An 18,929-nucleotide genomic window follows, 5' to 3' on the forward strand; every position below is an offset into this window, starting at 1 on the left:
TGTGAGAGATTGTGTGTCTGAGAGATTGTGTGCGTGAGAGATTGTGTGCGTAAGAGATTGTGTGTGTGAGAGATTGTGTGTGTGAGAGATTGTGTGTGTGAGAGATTGTGTGTGTGAGAGATTGTGTGCGTGAGAGACTGTGTGCGTAAGAGATTGTGTGTGTGAGAGATTGTGTGCGTAAGAGATTGTGTGGGTGAGAGATTGTGTGTGTGAGAGATTGTGTGCGTGAGCGATTGTGTGCGTAAGAGATTGTGTGGGTGAGAGATTGTGTGTGTGAGAGATTGTGTGCGTGAGAGATTGTGTGTGTGAGAGATTGTGTGCGTGAGAGATTGTGTGTGTGAGAGATTGTGTGCGTGAGAGATTGTGTGCGTGAGAGATTGTGTGTGTGAGAGATTGTGTGTGAGAGATTGTGTGGGTGAGAGATTGTGTGTGTGAGAGATTGTGTGTGTGAGAGATTGTGTGGGTGAGAGATTGTGTGGGTGAGAGATTGTGTGTGTGAGAGATTGTGTGTGAGAAATTGTGTGCGTGAGAGATTGTGTGTGTGAGAAATTGTGTGTGAGAGATGGTGTGGGTGAGAGATTGTGTGTGTGAGAGATTGTGTGTGTGAGAGATTATGTGTGTGAGAGATTGTGTGTGAGAGATTGTGTGCGTGAGAGATTGTGTGTGTGAGGGATTGTGTGTGAGAGATTGTGTGCGTGAGAGATTGTGTGTGTGAGAGATTGTGTGTGAGAGACTGTGTATGTGAGAGAGATTGTGTGTGTGTGAGAGATTGTATGTGTGTGAGATTGTGTGTGTGAGAGATTGTGTGGGTGAGAGATTGTGTGGGTGAGAGATTGTGTGTGAGAGACTGTGTGTGTGAGAGAGATTGTGTGTGTGTGAGAGATTGTGTGTGTGTGAGATTGTGTGTGTGAGAGATTGTGTGTGTGAGAGATTGTGTGGGTGAGAGATTGTGTGTGAGAGACTGTGTGTGTGAGAGAGATTGTGTGTGTGTGAGAGATTGTGTATGTGTGAGATTGTGTGTGTGAGAGATTGTGTGTGTGAGAGATTGTGTGTGTGAGAGATTGTGTGGGTGAGAGATTGTGTGTATGAGAGATTGTGTGTGTGAGAGATTGTGTGTGTGAGAGATTGTGTGGGTGAGAGATTGTGTGTGTGAGAGACTGTGTGTGTGAGAGATTGTGTGTGTGAGAGATTGTGTGTGTGAGAGATTGTGTGGGTGAGAGATTGTGTGTGTGAGAGATTGTGTGTGTGAGAGATTGTGTGTGTGAGAGATTGTGTGTGTGAGAGATTGTGTGTGTGAGAGATTGTGTGGGTGAGAGATTGTGTGTGTGAGAGATTGTGTGTGTGAGAGATTGTGTGTGTGAGAGATTGTGTGTGTGAGAGATTGTGTGGGTGAGAGATTGTGTGTGTGAGAGATTGTGTGGGTGAGAGATTGGGGGGGATTCTCCCACAACTGGCTGGATGGCCCGACGCCAGCGCCAAGAGCGGAGTGAACCACTCCAGCATCGGGCCGACCGGAAGGTGTGGAATCCTCTGCACTCCCAGGGGCGAGGCCAGCGCCGGAGAGCTTGGCACCACGTGGTTCCGCGCATGCGCAGACCGGCGGAGTGTTCCATGCATGTGCAGGGGAGTTCTTCTCCGTGCCGGCCATGACGGAGCCCTACAGAGGCCGACGTGGTGGGCCGCGATCGCGGGTCAGGCCACCGTGCCCCCCCCCCCCCCCCCCCCGGGACAGGATCCCCCGGGGGCTCACCTAGCTGGCCTATAAGCCAGGTCCCGCCGTGATGGGTCATGTCCATTTCACGCCGGCGAGCGTAGCCAGGAAACAACCGGCGCGGCGTTAACTCTGCCCCCGCCCGAAACCCCCCCCCCCCCGGCGATTCTCCCCGCAGGATGGGCCGAGTGCCTGCCGAGTTAGGCCGAGTCCCACCGGCGGCGTTCTCGTTTGGTCCTACCCGGTGGGACCTCGGCGCTCATGTTGAGGGGGCCGGCATGGTGGGGGGGGAGGGGGCTATCCGACCCCAGTGGGGGCATCCACAGTGGCCTGGCCCGTGATCGGGGCCTACCGATCGGTGGGCGGGCTTATCCCACTGGGGACCTATGTTCCTCCACACCGGGCCCCTGGAGCTCTCCGTCATGTTGCGTCGGGGCCGGTGCGGAGAAGGAACCCACGCACATGCGCGACCTCTCGCCGGCCGTATCGGGCATGCGTGGACCCAGGGGCGCCCGTTCTGATGCTTGTATCAGCAACTGGAGCAGCGTGAGGCTCTCCAGGGCCGTGCTGGCCCCCTGTGCGGCGCAGAATCGCTGATCCGAGGGGCCAGATGACGGCGTCGTAAAATGCTCCGGCGTTTACAACAGCGTCAACACTTAGCCCCAGCATCGGAGAATCCCGCCCTGTGTGTGAGCGATACATAGAAACATACAGAGGAAATGGAAGCAGGAGGAGGCCATTCGGCCCCTCGAGCCTGCTCCGCCATTCATTATGATCGCGGCTGATCATCAAGTTCAATACCCTGATCCCGCCTTCCCCCCATATCCCTTCATCCCAGAGCTATATCTAATTCCTGCTTGAAATTACACAACTTTTGTGGTAATGAATTCCATCATTTCTGTGGGAGTGAATTCCACAGATTCACCACTCTCTCTGGGTGAAGAAATTTCTCCTCACCTCAGTCCCAAAAGGTTTACCCCCTTATCCTCAATCTATGACCCCCCTAGTTCTGGACTCCCCCACCATCGGGAACATTCTTTCTGAATCTACCCTGCCTAATACCTGTTCGAATTTTATACGTTTCTAAGAGATTCCATCTCACTCTTCTAAATCCATTAAATATAATCTTAACCAATTTAGTCTCTCCTCATATGACAGTCCCGCCATCCCAGGAATCAGTCTGGTAAACCTCCGCTGCACTCCCTCCATAGCAAGAACATCCTTTCTTCCAGAGCAGGATAAGGATTGTCTGTGTGTGTGAGAGAGAGAGATTGTGTTTGAGTGTGTGTCTGTATGTCAAGGTGGGTGAGTGTGACAGTCTCTCTCTCTCTTTATCTCTGTCTCCCTCGGTCTCTCTTTTTCTCTCTCTGTCTCCCACTTTCTCTGTCACTCCCTCTGTGAATCTCACTGTCTCTCTCCGTCTTTGTCTCTGTCACACTCTAACCTTCTCTCTGTCTCTCTTCACTTTGAATTTCTTTCTCTCCTCTCTTTCTATCACTTTCTCTGCTCTCTGTGTCTCTATGTGTCTCATTCTCTCTCGTTCTCCCTGTGTGTCTCTCTTGTTCTCTCTCGGTCTCTCTCACTCGTTCACTCTCTCTGTCTCTCGTTCTCTCTCGTTCCCTCTCTCTCTCCCTCTCTGACTGTCGGTCTTAGAATGGCTTTTAGCAGTTCCTTAATATCAGTATCAAAATTAACAATTTACTTTTGTCATTCGAATGCCTTCTTGAAGAACAAAGTGTGTGTGAGAGTGAACGTGTGAGTGTGAATCTGTGCGTGTGTGTGAGTTTGTGAATCAGTGTGTGTGTGTGAGATTGTGAATCAGTGTGTGTGTGAGTTTCTGAATCAATGTGTGTGTCTGAGTTTGTGAATCAGTGTGTGTGAGTTGGTGAATCAGTGTGTGTGAGTTTGTGAATCAGTGTGTGTGTGAGTTTGTGAATCAGTGTGTGTGTGTGAGATGGTGAATCAGTGTGTGTGTGAGTTTGTGAATCAATGTGTGTGTCTGAGTTTGTGAATCAGTGTGTGTGAGTTGGGGAATCAGTGTGTGTGAGTTTGTGAATCAGTGTGTGTGAGTTTGTGAATCAGTGTGTGTGTGAGTTTGTGAATCAATGTGTGTGTGAGTTTGTGAATCAATGTGTGTGTCTGAGTTTGTGAATCAGTGTGTGTGAGTTTGTGAATCAGTGTGTGTGTGTGAGTTTGTGAATCAGTGTGTGTGTGAGTTTGTGAATCAGTGTGTGTGTGAGTTTGTGAATCAGTGTGTGTGTGAGTTTGTGAATCAGTGTGTGTGTGAGTTTGTGAATCAGTCTGTGTGTGTGAGTTTGTGAATCAGTGTGTGTGTGAGTTTGTGAATCAGTCTGTGTGTGTGAGTTTGTGAATCAGTCTGTGTGTGTGAGTTTGTGAATCAGTGTGTGTGTGAGTTTGTGAATCAGTCTGTGTGTGTGAGTTTGTGAATCAGTGTGTGTGTGAGTTTGTGAATCAGTGTGTGTGTGAGTTTGTGAATCAGTGTGTGTGTGAGTTTGTGAATCAGTCTGTGTGTGTGAGTTTGTGAATCAGTGTGTGTGTGAGTTTGTGAATCAGTCTGTGTGTGTGAGTTGGTGAATCAGTGTGTGTGTGTGAGTTTGTGAATCAGTGTGTGTGTGTGAGTTTGTGAATCAGTCTGTGTGTGTGAGTTTGTGACTCAGTCTGTGTGTGTGAGTTTGTGACTCAGTGTGTGTGAGTTTGTGAATCAGTCTGTGTGTGTGAGTTTGTGAATCAGTGTGTGTGTGAGTTTGTGAATCAGTATTTGTGTGAGTTTGTGAATCAGTGTGTGTGTGAGTTTGTGAATCAGTGTGTGTGTCTGAGATTGTGAATCAGTGTGTGTGAGTTTGTGAATCAGTCTGTGTGTGTGAGTTTGTGAATCAGTGTGTGTGTGAGTTTGTGAATCAGTGTGTGTGTGTGAGTTTGTGAATCAGTGTGTGTATGAGTTTGTGAATCAGTGTGTGTGTGAGTTTGTGAATCAGTGTGTGTGTGAGTTTGTGAATCAGTGTGTGTGTGAGTTTGTGAATCAGTCTGTGTGTGTGAGTTTGTGAATCAGTGTGTGTGTGAGTTTGTGAATCAGTCTGTGTGTGTGAGTTGGTGAATCAGTGTGTGTGTGAGTTTGTGAATCAGTGTGTGTGTGAGTTTGTGAATCAGTCTGTGTGTGTGAGTTTGTGACTCAGTCTGTGTGTGTGAGTTTGTGAATCAATGTGTGTGAGTTTGTGAATCAGTGTGTGTGTGAGTTTGTGAATCAATGTGTGTGTGAGTTTGTGAATCAGTGTGTGTGTGAGTTTGTGAATCAATGTGTGTGAGTTTGTGAATCAATGTGTGTGAGTTTGTGAATCAGTGTGTGTGTGAGTTTGTGAATCAGTGTGTGTGAGTTTGTGAATCAGTGTGTGTGTGAGTTTGTGAAGCAGTGTGTGTGTGAGTTTGTGAATCAATGTGTGTGTGAGTTTGTGAATCAGTGTGTGTGAGTTTGTGAATCAGTGTGTGTGTGAGTTTGTGAAGCAGTGTGTGTGTGAGTTTGTGAATCAATGTGTGTGAGTTTGTGAATCAGTGTGTGTGTGAGTTTGTGAATCAGTGTGTGTGTATGAGTTTGTGAATCAGTGTGTGTGTGAGTTTGTGAAGCAGTGTGTGTATGAGTTTGTGAATCAGTGTGTGTGTGTGAATCAGTGTGTATGTGAGTTTGTGAATCAGTGTGTGTGTGAGTTTGTGAATCAGTGTGTGTGTGAGTTTGTGAATCAGTGTGAGTTTGTGAATCAGTGTGTGTGTGAGTTTGTGAATCAGTGTGTGTGTGAGTTTGTGAATCAGTGTGTATATGAGTTTGTGAATCAGTGTGTGTGTGAGTTTGTGAATCAGTGTGTGTGTGAGTTTGTGAATCAGTGTGTGTGTGAGTTTGTGAATCAGTGTGTGTGTGTGAGTTTGTGAATCAGTGTGTGTGTGAGTTTGTGAATCAATGTGTGTGAGTTTGTGAATCAATGTGTGTGAGTTTGTGAATCAGTGTGTGTGTGAGTTTGTGAATCAGTGTGTGTGTGAGTTTGTGAATCAGTGTGTGTGTGAGTTTGTGAATCAGTGTGTGTGTGAGTTTGTGAATCAGTGTGTGTATGAGTTTGTGAATCAGTGTGTATGTGAGTTTGTGAATCAGTGTGTGTGTGAGTTTGTGAATCAGTGTCTGTGTGAGTTTGTGAAACAGTGTGTGTGTGAGTTTGTCAATCAGTGTATGTGAGTTTGTGAATCAGTGTGTGTATGAGTTTGTGAATCAGTGTGTGTGAGTTTGTGAATCAGTGTGTGTGAGTTTGTGAATCAGTGTGTGTGAGATTGTGAATCAGTGTGTGTGTGAGTTTGTGAATCAGTGTGTGTGTTTGTGAATCAGTGTGTGTGTTTGTGAATCAGTGTGTGTGTGAGTTTGTGAATCAGTGTGTGTGTGAGTTTGTGAATCAGTGTGTATGAGTTTGTGAATCAGTGTGTGTGTGAGTTTGTGAATCAGTGTGTGTGTGAGTTTGTGAATCAGTGTGTGTGTGAGTTTGTGAATCAATGTGTGTGAGTTTGTGAATCAGTGTGTGTGAGTTTGTGAATCAGTGTGTGTGTGAGTTTGTGAATCATTGTGTGTGAGTTTGTGAATCAGTGTGTGTGAGTTTGTGAATCAGTGTGTGTGTGAGTTTGTGAATCAGTGTGTGTGTGAGTTTGTGAATCAATGTGTGTGAGTTTGTGAATCAGTGTGTGTGAGTTTGTGAATCAGTGTGTGTGTGAGTTTGTGAATCATTGTGTGTGAGTTTGTGAATCAGTGTGTGTGAGTGTGTGAATCAGTGTGTGTGTGAGTTTGTGAATCAGTGTGTATGAGATTGTGAATCAGTGTGTGTGTGAGTTTGTGAATCAGTGTGTGTGTGAGTTTGTGAATCAGTGTGTGTGTGAGTTTGTGAATCAATGTGTGTGAGTTTGTGAATCAGTGTGTGTGAGTTTGTGAATCAGTGTGTATGTGAGTTTGTGAATCAATGTGTGTGAGTTTGTGAATCAGTGTGTGTGAGTTTGTGAATCAGTGTGTGTGTGAGTTTGTGAATCATTGTGTGTGAGTTTGTGAATCAGTGTGTGTGTGAGTTTGTGAATCAGTGAGTGTATGAGTTTGTGAATCAGTGTGTGTGAGTTTGTGAATCAGTGTGTGTGTGAGTTTGTGAATCAGTGTGAGTTTGTGAATCAGTGTGTGTGTGAGTTTGTGAATCAGTGTGTGTGTGAGTTTGTGAATCAGTGTGTATATGAGTTTGTGAATCAGTGTGTGTGTGAGTTTGTGAATCAGTGTGTGTGTGAGTTTGTGAATCAGTGTGTGTGTGAGTTTGTGAATCAGTGTGTGTGTGTGAGTTTGTGAATCAGTGTGTGTGTGAGTTTGTGAATCAATGTGTGTGAGTTTGTGAATCAATGTGTGTGAGTTTGTGAATCAGTGTGTGTGTGAGTTTGTGAATCAGTGTGTGTGTGAGTTTGTGAATCAGTGTGTGTGTGAGTTTGTGAATCAGTGTGTGTGTGAGTTTGTGAATCAGTGTGTGTATGAGTTTGTGAATCAGTGTGTATGTGAGTTTGTGAATCAGTGTGTGTGTGAGTTTGTGAATCAGTGTCTGTGTGAGTTTGTGAATCAGTGTGTGTGTGAGTTTGTCAATCAGTGTATGTGAGTTTGTGAATCAGTGTGTGTATGAGTTTGTGAATCAGTGTGTGTGAGTTTGTGAATCAGTGTGTGTGAGTTTGTGAATCAGTGTGTGTGAGATTGTGAATCAGTGTGTGTGTGAGTTTGTGAATCAGTGTGTGTGTTTGTGAATCAGTGTGTGTGTTTGTGAATCAGTGTGTGTGTGAGTTTGTGAATCAGTGTGTGTGTGAGTTTGTGAATCAGTGTGTATGAGTTTGTGAATCAGTGTGTGTGTGAGTTTGTGAATCAGTGTGTGTGTGAGTTTGTGAATCAGTGTGTGTGTGAGTTTGTGAATCAATGTGTGTGAGTTTGTGAATCAGTGTGTGTGAGTTTGTGAATCAGTGTGTGTGTGAGTTTGTGAATCATTGTGTGTGAGTTTGTGAATCAGTGTGTGTGAGTTTGTGAATCAGTGTGTGTGTGAGTTTGTGAATCAGTGTGTGTGTGAGTTTGTGAATCAGTGTGTGTGTGAGTTTGTGAATCAATGTGTGTGAGTTTGTGAATCAGTGTGTGTGAGTTTGTGAATCAGTGTGTGTGTGAGTTTGTGAATCATTGTGTGTGAGTTTGTGAATCAGTGTGTGTGAGTGTGTGAATCAGTGTGTGTGTGAGTTTGTGAATCAGTGTGTATGAGTTTGTGAATCAGTGTGTGTGTGAGTTTGTGAATCAGTGTGTGTGTGAGTTTGTGAATCAGTGTGTGTGTGAGTTTGTGAATCAATGTGTGTGAGTTTGTGAATCAGTGTGTGTGAGTTTGTGAATCAGTGTGTATGTGAGTTTGTGAATCAATGTGTGTGAGTTTGTGAATCAGTGTGTGTGAGTTTGTGAATCAGTGTGTGTGTGAGTTTGTGAATCATTGTGTGTGAGTTTGTGAATCAGTGTGTGTGTGAGTTTGTGAATCAGTGTGTGTATGAGTTTGTGAATCAGTGTGTGTGAGTTTGTGAATCAGTGTGTGTGTGAGTTTGTGAATCAGTGTGTGTGTGAGTTTGTGAATCATTGTGTGTGAGTTTGTGAATCAGTGTGTGTGTGAGTTTGTGAATCAGTGTGTGTATGAGTTTGTGAATCAGTATGTGTGTGAGTTTGTGAATCAGTGTGTATGAGTTTGTGAATCAGTGTGTATGAGTTTATGAATCAGTGTGTGTGTGAGTTTGTGAATCATTGTGTGTGAGTTTGTGAATCAGTCTGTGTGTGAGTTCATGAATCAGTGTGTGTGTGAGTTTGTGAATCAGTGTGTGTGTGAGTTTGTGAATCAGTGTGTGTGTGAGTTTGTGAATCAATGTGTGTGTGAGTTTGTGAATCAGTGTGTGTATGAGTTTGTAAATCAGTGTGTGTGTGAGTTTGTGAATCAATGTGTGTGAGTTTGTGAATCAGTGTGTGTGTGAGTTTGTGAATCAGTGTGTGTATGAGTTTGTGAATCAGTGTGTGTGTGAGTTTGTGAAGCAGTGTGTGTATGAGTTTGTGAATCAGTGTGTGTGTGAGTTTGTGAATCAGTGTGTGTGTGAGTTTGTGAATCAGTGTGTATGTGAGTTTGTGAATCAGTGTGTGTGTGAGTTTGTGAATCAGTGTGTGTGTGAGTTTGTGAATCAGTGTGTGTGTGAGTTTGTGAATCAGTGTGTGTATGAGTTTGTGAATCAGTGTGTATGTGAGTTTGTGAATCAGTGTGTGTGTGAGTTTGTGAATCAGTGTCTGTGTGAGTTTGTGAATCAGTGTGTGTGTGAGTTTGTGAATCAGTGTGTGTATGAGTTTGTGAATCAGTGTGTATGTGAGTTTGTGAATCAGTGTGTGTGTGAGTTTGTGAATCAGTGTCTGTGTGAGTTTGTGAATCAGTGTGTGTGTGAGTTTGTCAATCAGTGTATGTGAGTTTGTGAATCAGTGTGTGTATGAGTTTGTGAATCAGTGTGTGTGAGTTTGTGAATCAGTGTGTGTGAGTTTGTGAATCAGTGTGTGTGAGATTGTGAATCAGTGTGTGTGTGAGTTTGTGAATCAGTGTGTGTGTTTGTGAATCAGTGTGTGTGTTTGTGAATCAGTGTGTGTGTGAGTTTGTGAATCAGTGTGTGTGTGAGTTTGTGAATCAGTGTGTATGAGTTTGTGAATCAGTGTGTGTGTGAGTTTGTGAATCAGTGTGTGTGTGAGTTTGTGAATCAGTGTGTGTGTGAGTTTGTGAATCAATGTGTGTGAGTTTGTGAATCAGTGTGTGTGAGTTTGTGAATCAGTGTGTGTGTGAGTTTGTGAATCATTGTGTGTGAGTTTGTGAATCAGTGTGTGTGAGTTTGTGAATCAGTGTGTGTGTGAGTTTGTGAATCAGTGTGTGTGTGAGTTTGTGAATCAATGTGTGTGAGTTTGTGAATCAGTGTGTGTGAGTTTGTGGATCAGTGTGTGTGTGAGTTTGTGAATCATTGTGTGTGAGTTTGTGAATCAGTGTGTGTGAGTGTGTGAATCAGTGTGTGTGTGAGTTTGTGAATCAGTGTGTATGAGATTGTGAATCAGTGTGTGTGTGAGTTTGTGAATCAGTGTGTGTGTGAGTTTGTGAATCAGTGTGTGTGTGAGTTTGTGAATCAATGTGTGTGAGTTTGTGAATCAGTGTGTGTGAGTTTGTGAATCAGTGTGTATGTGAGTTTGTGAATCAATGTGTGTGAGTTTGTGAATCAGTGTGTGTGAGTTTGTGAATCAGTGTGTGTGTGAGTTTGTGAATCATTGTGTGTGAGTTTGTGAATCAGTGTGTGTGTGAGTTTGTGAATCAGTGAGTGTATGAGTTTGTGAATCAGTGTGTGTGAGTTTGTGAATCAGTGTGTGTGTGAGTTTGTGAATCAGTGTGAGTTTGTGAATCAGTGTGTGTGTGAGTTTGTGAATCAGTGTGTGTGTGAGTTTGTGAATCAGTGTGTATATGAGTTTGTGAATCAGTGTGTGTGTGAGTTTGTGAATCAGTGTGTGTGTGAGTTTGTGAATCAGTGTGTGTGTGAGTTTGTGAATCAGTGTGTGTGTGTGAGTTTGTGAATCAGTGTGTGTGTGAGTTTGTGAATCAATGTGTGTGAGTTTGTGAATCAATGTGTGTGAGTTTGTGAATCAGTGTGTGTGTGAGTTTGTGAATCAGTGTGTGTGTGAGTTTGTGAATCAGTGTGTGTGTGAGTTTGTGAATCAGTGTATGTATGAGTTTGTGAATCAGTGTGTATGTGAGTTTGTGAATCAGTGTGTGTGTGAGTTTGTGAATCAGTGTCTGTGTGAGTTTGTGAATCAGTGTGTGTGTGAGTTTGTCAATCAGTGTATGTGAGTTTGTGAATCAGTGTGTGTATGAGTTTGTGAATCAGTGTGTGTGAGTTTGTGAATCAGTGTGTGTGAGTTTGTGAATCAGTGTGTGTGAGATTGTGAATCAGTGTGTGTGTGAGTTTGTGAATCAGTGTGTGTGTTTGTGAATCAGTGTGTGTGTTTGTGAATCAGTGTGTGTGTGAGTTTGTGAATCAGTGTGTGTGTGAGTTTGTGAAGCAGTGTGTATGAGTTTGTGAATCAGTGTGTGTGTGAGTTTGTGAATCAGTGTGTGTGTGAGTTTGTGAATCAGTGTGTGTGTGAGTTTGTGAATCAATGTGTGTGAGTTTGTGAATCAGTGTGTGTGAGTTTGTGAATCAGTGTGTGTGTGAGTTTGTGAATCATTGTGTGTGAGTTTGTGAATCAGTGTGTGTGAGTTTGTGAATCAGTGTGTGTGTGAGTTTGTGAATCAGTGTGTGTGTGAGTTTGTGAATCAGTGTGTGTGTGAGTTTGTGAATCAATGTGTGTGAGTTTGTGAATCAGTGTGTGTGAGTTTGTGAATCAGTGTGTGTGTGAGTTTGTGAATCATTGTGTGTGAGTTTGTGAATCAGTGTGTGTGAGTGTGTGAATCAGTGTGTGTGTGAGTTTGTGAATCAGTGTGTATGAGTTTGTGAATCAGTGTGTGTGTGAGTTTGTGAATCAGTGTGTGTGTGAGTTTGTGAATCAGTGTGTGTGTGAGTTTGTGAATCAATGTGTGTGAGTTTGTGAATCAGTGTGTGTGAGTTTGTGAATCAGTGTGTATGTGAGTTTGTGAATCAATGTGTGTGAGTTTGTGAATCAGTGTGTGTGAGTTTGTGAATCAGTGTGTGTGTGAGTTTGTGAATCATTGTGTGTGAGTTTGTGAATCAGTGTGTGTGTGAGTTTGTGAATCAGTGTGTGTATGAGTTTGTGAATCAGTGTGTGTGAGTTTGTGAATCAGTGTGTGTGTGAGTTTGTGAATCAGTGTGTGTGTGAGTTTGTGAATCATTGTGTGTGAGTTTGTGAATCAGTGTGTGTGTGAGTTTGTGAATCAGTGTGTGTATGAGTTTGTGAATCAGTATGTGTGTGAGTTTGTGAATCAGTGTGTATGAGTTTGTGAATCAGTGTGTATGAGTTTATGAATCAGTGTGTGTGTGAGTTTGTGAATCATTGTGTGTGAGTTTGTGAATCAGTCTGTGTGTGAGTTCATGAATCAGTGTGTGTGTGAGTTTGTGAATCAGTGTGTGTGTGAGTTTGTGAATCAGTGTGTGTGTGAGTTTGTGAATCAATGTGTGTGTGAGTTTGTGAATCAGTGTGTGTATGAGTTTGTAAATCAGTGTGTGTGTGAGTTTGTGAATCAATGTGTGTGAGTTTGTGAATCAGTGTGTGTGTGAGTTTGTGAATCAGTGTGTGTATGAGTTTGTGAATCAGTGTGTGTGTGAGTTTGTGAAGCAGTGTGTGTATGAGTTTGTGAATCAGTGTGTGTGTGAGTTTGTGAATCAGTGTGTGTGTGAGTTTGTGAATCAGTGTGTATGTGAGTTTGTGAATCAGTGTGTGTGTGAGTTTGTGAATCAGTGTGTGTGTGAGTTTGTGAATCAGTCTGTGTGTGAGTTTGTGAATCAGTGTGTGTATGAGTTTGTGAATCAGTGTGTATGTGAGTTTGTGAATCAGTGTGTGTGTGAGTTTGTGAATCAGTGTCTGTGTGAGTTTGTGAATCAGTGTGTGTGTGAGTTTGTCAATCAGTGTATGTGAGTTTGTGAATCAGTGTGTGTATGAGTTTGTGAATCAGTGTGTGTGAGTTTGTGAATCATTGTGTGTGAGTTTGTGAATCAGTGTGTGTGAGTTTGTGAATCAGTGTGTGTGTGAGTTTGTGAATCAGTGTGTGTGTTTGTGAATCAGTGTGTGTGTTTGTGAATCAGTGTGTGTGTGAGTTTGTGAATCAGTGTGTGTGTGAGTTTGTGAATCAGTGTGTATGAGTTTGTGAATCAGTGTGTGTGTGAGTTTGTGAATCAGTGTGTGTGTGAGTTTGTGAATCAATGTGTGTGAGTTTGTGAATCAGTGTGTGTGAGTTTGTGAATCAGTGTGTGTGTGAGTTTGTGAATCATTGTGTGTGAGTTTGTGAATCAGTGTGTGTGAGTTTGTGAATCAGTGTGTGTGTGAGTTTGTGAATCAGTGTGTGTGTGAGTTTGTGAATCAGTGTGTGTGTGAGTTTGTGAATCAATGTGTGTGAGTTTGTGAATCAGTGTGTGTGAGTTTGTGAATCAGTGTGTGTGTGAGTTTGTGAATCATTGTGTGTGAGTTTGTGAATCAGTGTGTGTGAGTGTGTGAATCAGTGTGTGTGTGAGTGTGTGAATCAGTGTGTATGAGTTTGTGAATCAGTGTGTGTGTGAGTTTGTGAATCAGTGTGTGTGTGAGTTGTGAATCAGTGTGTGTGTGAGTTTGTGAATCAATGTGTGTGAGTTTGTGAATCAGTGTGTGTGAGTTTGTGAATCAGTGTGTGTGTGAGTTTGTGAATCAGTGTGTGTGAGTTTGTGACTCAGTGTGTATGTGAGTTTGTGAATCAATGTGTGTGAGTTTGTGAATCAGTGTGTGTGAGTTTGTGAATCAGTGTGTGTGAGTTTGTGAATCATTGTGTGTGAGTTTGTGAATCAGTGTGTGTGTGAGTTTGTGAATCAGTGTGTGTATGAGTTTGTGAATCAGTGTGTGTGAGTTTGTGAATCAGTGTGTGTGAGTTTGTGAATCAGTGTGTGTATGAGTTTATGAATCAGTGTGTGTGTGAGTTTGTGAATCATTGTGTGTGAGTTTGTGAATCCGTCTGTGTGTGAGTTCATGAATCAGTGTGTGTGTGAGTTTGTGAATCAGTGTGTGTGTGAGTTTGTGAATCAGTGTGTGTGTGAGTTTGTGAATCAATGTGTGTGAGTTTGTGAATCAATGTGTGTGAGTTTGTGAATCAGTGTGTGTGTGAGTTTGTGAATCAGTGTGTGTGTGTGAGTTTGTGAATCAGCGTGTGTGTGAGTTTGTGAATCAGTGTGTGTGTGTAAGTTTGTGAATCAGTGTGTGTGTGAGTTTGTGAATCTGTGTGTGTGAGTTTGTGAATCAGTGTGTGTGTGAGTTTGTGGATCAATGTGTGTGAGTTTGTGAATCAATGTGTGTGAGTTTGTGAATCAGTGTGTGTGTGAGTTTGTGAATCAGTGTGTGTATGAGTTTGTGAATCAGTGTGTGTGTGAGTTTGTGAAGCAATGTGTGTATGAGTTTGTGAATCAGTGTGTGTGTGAGTTTGTGAATCAGTGTGTGTGTGAGTTTGTGAATCAGTGTGTATGTGAGTTTGTGAATCAGTGTGTATGTGAGTTTGTGAATCAGTGTGTGTGTGAGTTTGTGAATCAGTGTGTGTGTGAGTTTGTGGATCAGTGTGTGTGTGAGTTTGTGGATCAGTGTGTGTGAGTTTGTGAATTAGTGTGTAGGTGTGTGAGTTTGTGGATCAGTGTGTGTGTAAGTTTGTGAATTAGTGTGTGTGTGAGTTTGTGAATCAGTGTGTGTTTGAGTTTGTGGATCAGTGTGTGTGTAAGTTTGTGAATTAGTGTGTGTGTGAGTTTGTGAATCAGTCTGTGTGTGTGAGTTTGTGAATCAATGTGTGTGAGTTTGTGAATTAGTGTGTAGGTGTGTGTTTGTGGATCAGTGTGTGTGTGAGTTTGTGAATTAGTGTGTAGGTGTGTGAGTTTGTGAATCAGTGTGTGTGTGAGTCTGTGAATTAGTGTGTAGGTGTGTGAGTTTGTGGATCAGTGTGTGTTTGACAGAAGAGGAGGAGACCTCGGTGGAGGAGCTAAAGGGCAAGTGGGAGGAGGAGCTCGGGGAGGAGATAGATGGTGGTCTGTGGGCTGATGCCCTGAGTAGGGTTAATTCTTCCTCCTCCTGCGCCAGGCTCAGTTTAAAGTTGTTCACAGAGCGCATATGACATGGGTGAAGTTGAGTAAGTTCTTTGGGGTGGAGGACAGATGTGTGAGGTGCTCAGGGAGCCCAGCAAATCACGTCAATATGTTCTGGTCATGCCCGGCACTGGATGGGTTTTGGAGGGGTTTTGCGAGGACTATGTCCAAGGTGGTGAACGCCCGGGTCGAGCAGAGCTGGGGATTGGCATTATTTGGGGTGTCGGATGAGCCGGGAGTGCAGGAGGCGAAAGAGGCCGGTATTCTGGCCTTTGCGTCCCTGGTAGCCTGGCGGAGGATTTTGTTACTGTGGAAGGATGCGAAGCCCCCCCCAGCGTGGAAGCTTGGATCAATGACATGGCAGGGTTCATCAAGCTGGAGAGGGATTTTGTTTCTTCTGGGATGGCGTTTGGGTTAGGGTGGGGTGTTTCCCTCTTTGTGTTTTTATTGTTATATGGGGGGTGATTGTAGTTTGGGGAAATTCGATGTATAATTCTTGCAGGTTGGGTTCTTATGTCCTTGTTTCTTTTTTCTGTAGGGGGGGGTTTGTTGAAAATCTGTTGAAAATTTGAATAAAGGTATTTAAAAGAAAAAAAAGACAGAGATAGATAGGTTCTTGATCAATAAGGGGATCAGGGGTTCTGGGGAGAAGGCCGGAGAATGGGGATGAGAAAAATATCAGCCGTGATTGAATGGCGGAGCAGACTCGATGGGCCGAGTGGCCTAATTCTGCTCCTGTGTCTGATGGTCTTATTGGAGCAGGTCAGGGGCAGACACGTGGACATGAGAGCAAGATTCTGAGTGAAAATGTCGAGTGGCGGGGAGGTTGGGGGTCGATCTTACGGCTTAGTGAAGATATTCCGCAAACGGTCGCCCAGTCTGTGTTTAACCTTCCCAAAGTAGAGGAGAGCACATTGGGAGCAGTGATTTATTTCAGATTCCAAAGTTTACTTCGATGTCAACATAAGAATTTCCGTGTCCTGTTGCCTAGTGAGTAATTAGTTGTGCGCGTGAAAACTGAGCTCTGGTCTCACACCCACACCAAACAACTCTGAAACACAAAAGCAGGGCATTTGTGATACCAACTTGGTTTTTCCTGTTCGTACAGGTCTGGTATGTAACTAGCGTGAGACTGGTCCTCGGACTGGGAGTGTGAATCAGTGTGTGTGTGTGTGTGTGTGTGTGAGTGCATGTGGGAGTGTGAATCAGTGTGTGTGTGTGTGTGAGTGTGTGTGAGTGCATGTGGGAGTGTGAATCAGTGTGTGTGTGTGTGTGAGTGTGAGTGCATGTGAGAGTGTGAATCAGTGTGTGTGTGTGAGTGCATGTGGGAGTGTGAATCAGTGTGTGTGTGTGAGTGCATGTGGGAGTGTGAATCAGTGTGTGTGTGTGTGAGTGCATGTGGGAGTGTGAATCAGTGTGTGAGTGTGAGTGCATGTGGGAGTGTGAATCAGTGTGTGTGTGTGTGAGTGCATGTGGGAGTGTGAATCAGTGTGTGTGTGTGAGTGCATGTGGGAGTGTGAATCAGTGTGTGTGTGTGAGTGCATGTGGGAGTGTGAATCAGTGTGTGTGTGTGTGAGTGCATGTGGGAGTGTGAATCAGTGTGTGTGTGTGTGTGTGTGAGTGCATGTGGGATTGTGAATCAGTGTGTGTGTGTGAGTGAGTGCATGTGGGAGTGTGAATCAGTGTGTGTGTGTGAGTGCATGTGGGAGTGTGAATCAGTGTGTGTGTGTGTGAGTGCATGTGGGAGTGTGAATCAGTGTGTGTGTGTGAGTGCATGTGGGAGTGTGAATCAGTGTGTGTGTGTGTGTGAGTGCATGTGGGAGTGTGAATCAGTGTGTGTGTGTGAGTGCATGTGGGAGTGTGAATCAGTGTGTGTGTGTGAGTGCATGTGGGAGTGTGAATCAGTGTGTGTGTGTGTGAGTGCATGTGGGAGTGTGAATCAGTGTGTGTGTGTGTGTGTGTGTGAGTGCATGTGGGAGTGTGAATCAGTGTGTGTGTGTGAGTGCATGTGGGAGTGTGAATCAGTGTGTGTGTGTGTGTGAGAGTGTGAATCAGTGTGTGTGTGTGTGTGAGTGTGTGTGTGCGTGTGTGTGTGAGAGTGTGAATCAGTGTGTGTGTGTGTGTGTGTGTGAGTGCGTGTGGGAGTGTGAATCAGTGTCTGTGTGTGTGAGTGCATGTGGGAGTGTGAATCAGTGTGTGTGTGTGTGTGTGTGCGTGTGTGTGTGAGCGTGTGAATCAGTGTGTGTGTGTGTGAGTGCATGTGGGAGTGTGAATCAGTGTGTGTGTGAGTGCATGTGTGAGTGTGAATCAGTGTGTGTGTGTGTGTGTGAGTGTGTGAGAGTGTGAATCAGTGTGTGTGTGTGTGAGTGCATGTGGTAGTGTGAAACAGTGTGTGTGAGTGTGAGTGCATGTGGGAGTGTGAATCAGTGTGTGTGTGTGTGAGTGCATGTGGGAGTGTGAATCAGTGTGTGTGTGTGAGTGCATGTGGGAGTGTGAATCAGTGTGTGTGTGTGTGAGTGCATGTGGGAGTGTGAATCAGTGTGTGTGTGTGTGTGTGAGAGTGTGAATCAGTGTGTGTGTGTGAGTGCATGTGGGAGTGTGAATCAGTGTGTGTGTGTGTGAGTGCATGTGTGAGTGTGAATCAGTGTGTGTGTGAGTGTGAGTGCATGTGGGAGTGTGAATCAGTGTGTGTGTGAGTGTGTGAGTGCATGTGGGAGTGTGAATCAGTGTGTGTGTGTGTGAGGGCATGTGGGAGTGTGAATCAGTGTGTGTGTGTGTGTGAGTGCATGTGGGAGTGTGAATCAGTGTGTGTGTGTGTGTGAGTGTGTGTGAGTGCATGTGGGAGTGTGAATCAGTGTGTGTGTGTGTGTGAGTGTGAGTGCATGTGAGAGTGTGAATCAGTGTGTGTGTGTGAGTGCATGTGCGAGTGTGAATCAGTGTGTGTGTGTGAGTGCATGTGGGAGTGTGAATCAGTGTGTGTGTGTGTGAGTGCATGTGGGAGTGTGAATCAGTGTGTGTGTGTGTGAGTGCATGTGGGAGTGTGAATCAGTGTGTGTGTGTGTGTGAGAGTGTGAATCAGTGTGTGTGTGTGTGAGTGTGTGTGTGCGTGTGTGTGTGTGTGAGAGTGTGAATCAGTGTGTGTGTGTGTGTGTGTGTGTGAGTGCGTGTGGGAGTGTGAATCAGTGTCTGTGTGTGTGAGTGCATGTGGGAGTGTGAATCAGTGTGTGTGTGTGTGTGTGTGTGAGAGTGTGAATCAGTGTGTGTGTGTGAGTGCATGTGGGAGTGTGAATCAGTGTGTGTGTGAGTGCATGTGTGAGTGTGAATCAGTGTGTGTGTGTGTGTGTGTGAGTGTGTGAGAGTGTGAATCAGTGTGTGTGTGTGTGAGTGCATGTGGTAGTGTGAAACAGTGTGTGTGAGTGTGAGTGCATGTGGGAGTGTGAATCAGTGTGTGTGTGTGTGAGTGCATGTGGGAGTGTGAATCAGTGTGTGTGTGTGAGTGCATGTGGGAGTGTGAATCAGTGTGTGTGTGTGTGAGTGCATGTGGGAGTGTGAATCAGTGTGTGTGTGTGTGTGTGTGTGTGTGAAAGTGTGAATCAGTGTGTGTGTGTGAGTGCATGTGTGAGTGTGAATCAGTGTGTGTGTGTGTGAGTGCATGTGTGAGTGTGAATCAGTGTGTGTGAGTGTGTGAGTGCATGTGGGAGTGTGAACCCGTGTGTGTGTGTGTGTGTGTGTGAGGGCATGTGGGAGTGTGAATCAGTGTGTGTGTGAGTGCATGTGGGAGTGTGAATCAGTGTGTGTGTGAGTGCATGTGGGAGTGTGAATCAGTGTGTGTGTGTGTGTGTGTGTGAGAGTGCATGTGGGGGGGTGAATCAGTGTGTGTGTGAGTGCATGTGGGAGTGTGAATCAGTGTGTGTGTGTGTGTGAGTGCATGTGGAAGTGTGAATCAGTGTGTGTGTGTGTGTGTGTGTGAGAGTGTGAATCAGTGTGTGTGTGTGTGTGTGTGTGAGTGCATGTGGAAGTGTGAATCAGTGTGTGTGTGTGTGTGTGTGAGTGCATGTGGGAGCGTGAATCAGTGTGTGTGTGTGAGTGCATGTGGGAGTGTGAATCAGTGTGTGTGTGTGTGAGTGTAAGTGCATGGGGGAGTGTGAATCAGTGTGTGTGTGTGTGAGTGCATGTGGGAGTGTGAATCAGTGTGTGTGTGAGTGCATGTGAGAGTGTGAATCTGTGTGTGTGTGTGTGAGTGTGAGTGCATGTGGGAGTGTGAATCAGTGTGTGTGTGTGTGTGTGTGAGTGCATGTGGGAGTGTGAATCTTTGTGTGTGAGTGCATGTGGGAGTGTGAATCAGTGTGTGTGTGTGTGTGAGTGC

At 44.6% G+C, this 18,929-nt stretch overlaps 1 protein-coding gene across 4 annotated transcripts in view; it reads left to right on the forward strand.

Moving 5' to 3' along the window:
* The window catches only part of LOC140396046 (sulfotransferase 1A1-like), a 102,258-nt gene that overhangs the window by 6,242 nt on the left and 77,087 nt on the right, over positions 1–18,929 (forward strand). The window contains exon 1 of one of the 4 annotated variants that reach the window (XM_072484120.1): positions 15,540–15,676. The exons of 2 other annotated variants lie outside the window; for them this stretch is intronic. The gene's annotated coding sequence lies outside the window, so the exon portion shown is untranslated. Of the gene's footprint in view, positions 1–15,539; positions 15,677–18,929 lie in introns of those variants that run through there. One more of the 4 variants, XM_072484121.1, reaches the window with a different exon arrangement.

This window comes from Scyliorhinus torazame, chromosome 19 (genome assembly GCF_047496885.1).
Source record: "Scyliorhinus torazame isolate Kashiwa2021f chromosome 19, sScyTor2.1, whole genome shotgun sequence".
In the NCBI taxonomy this organism is placed as follows: Eukaryota; Metazoa; Chordata; class Chondrichthyes; order Carcharhiniformes; family Scyliorhinidae; genus Scyliorhinus; species Scyliorhinus torazame.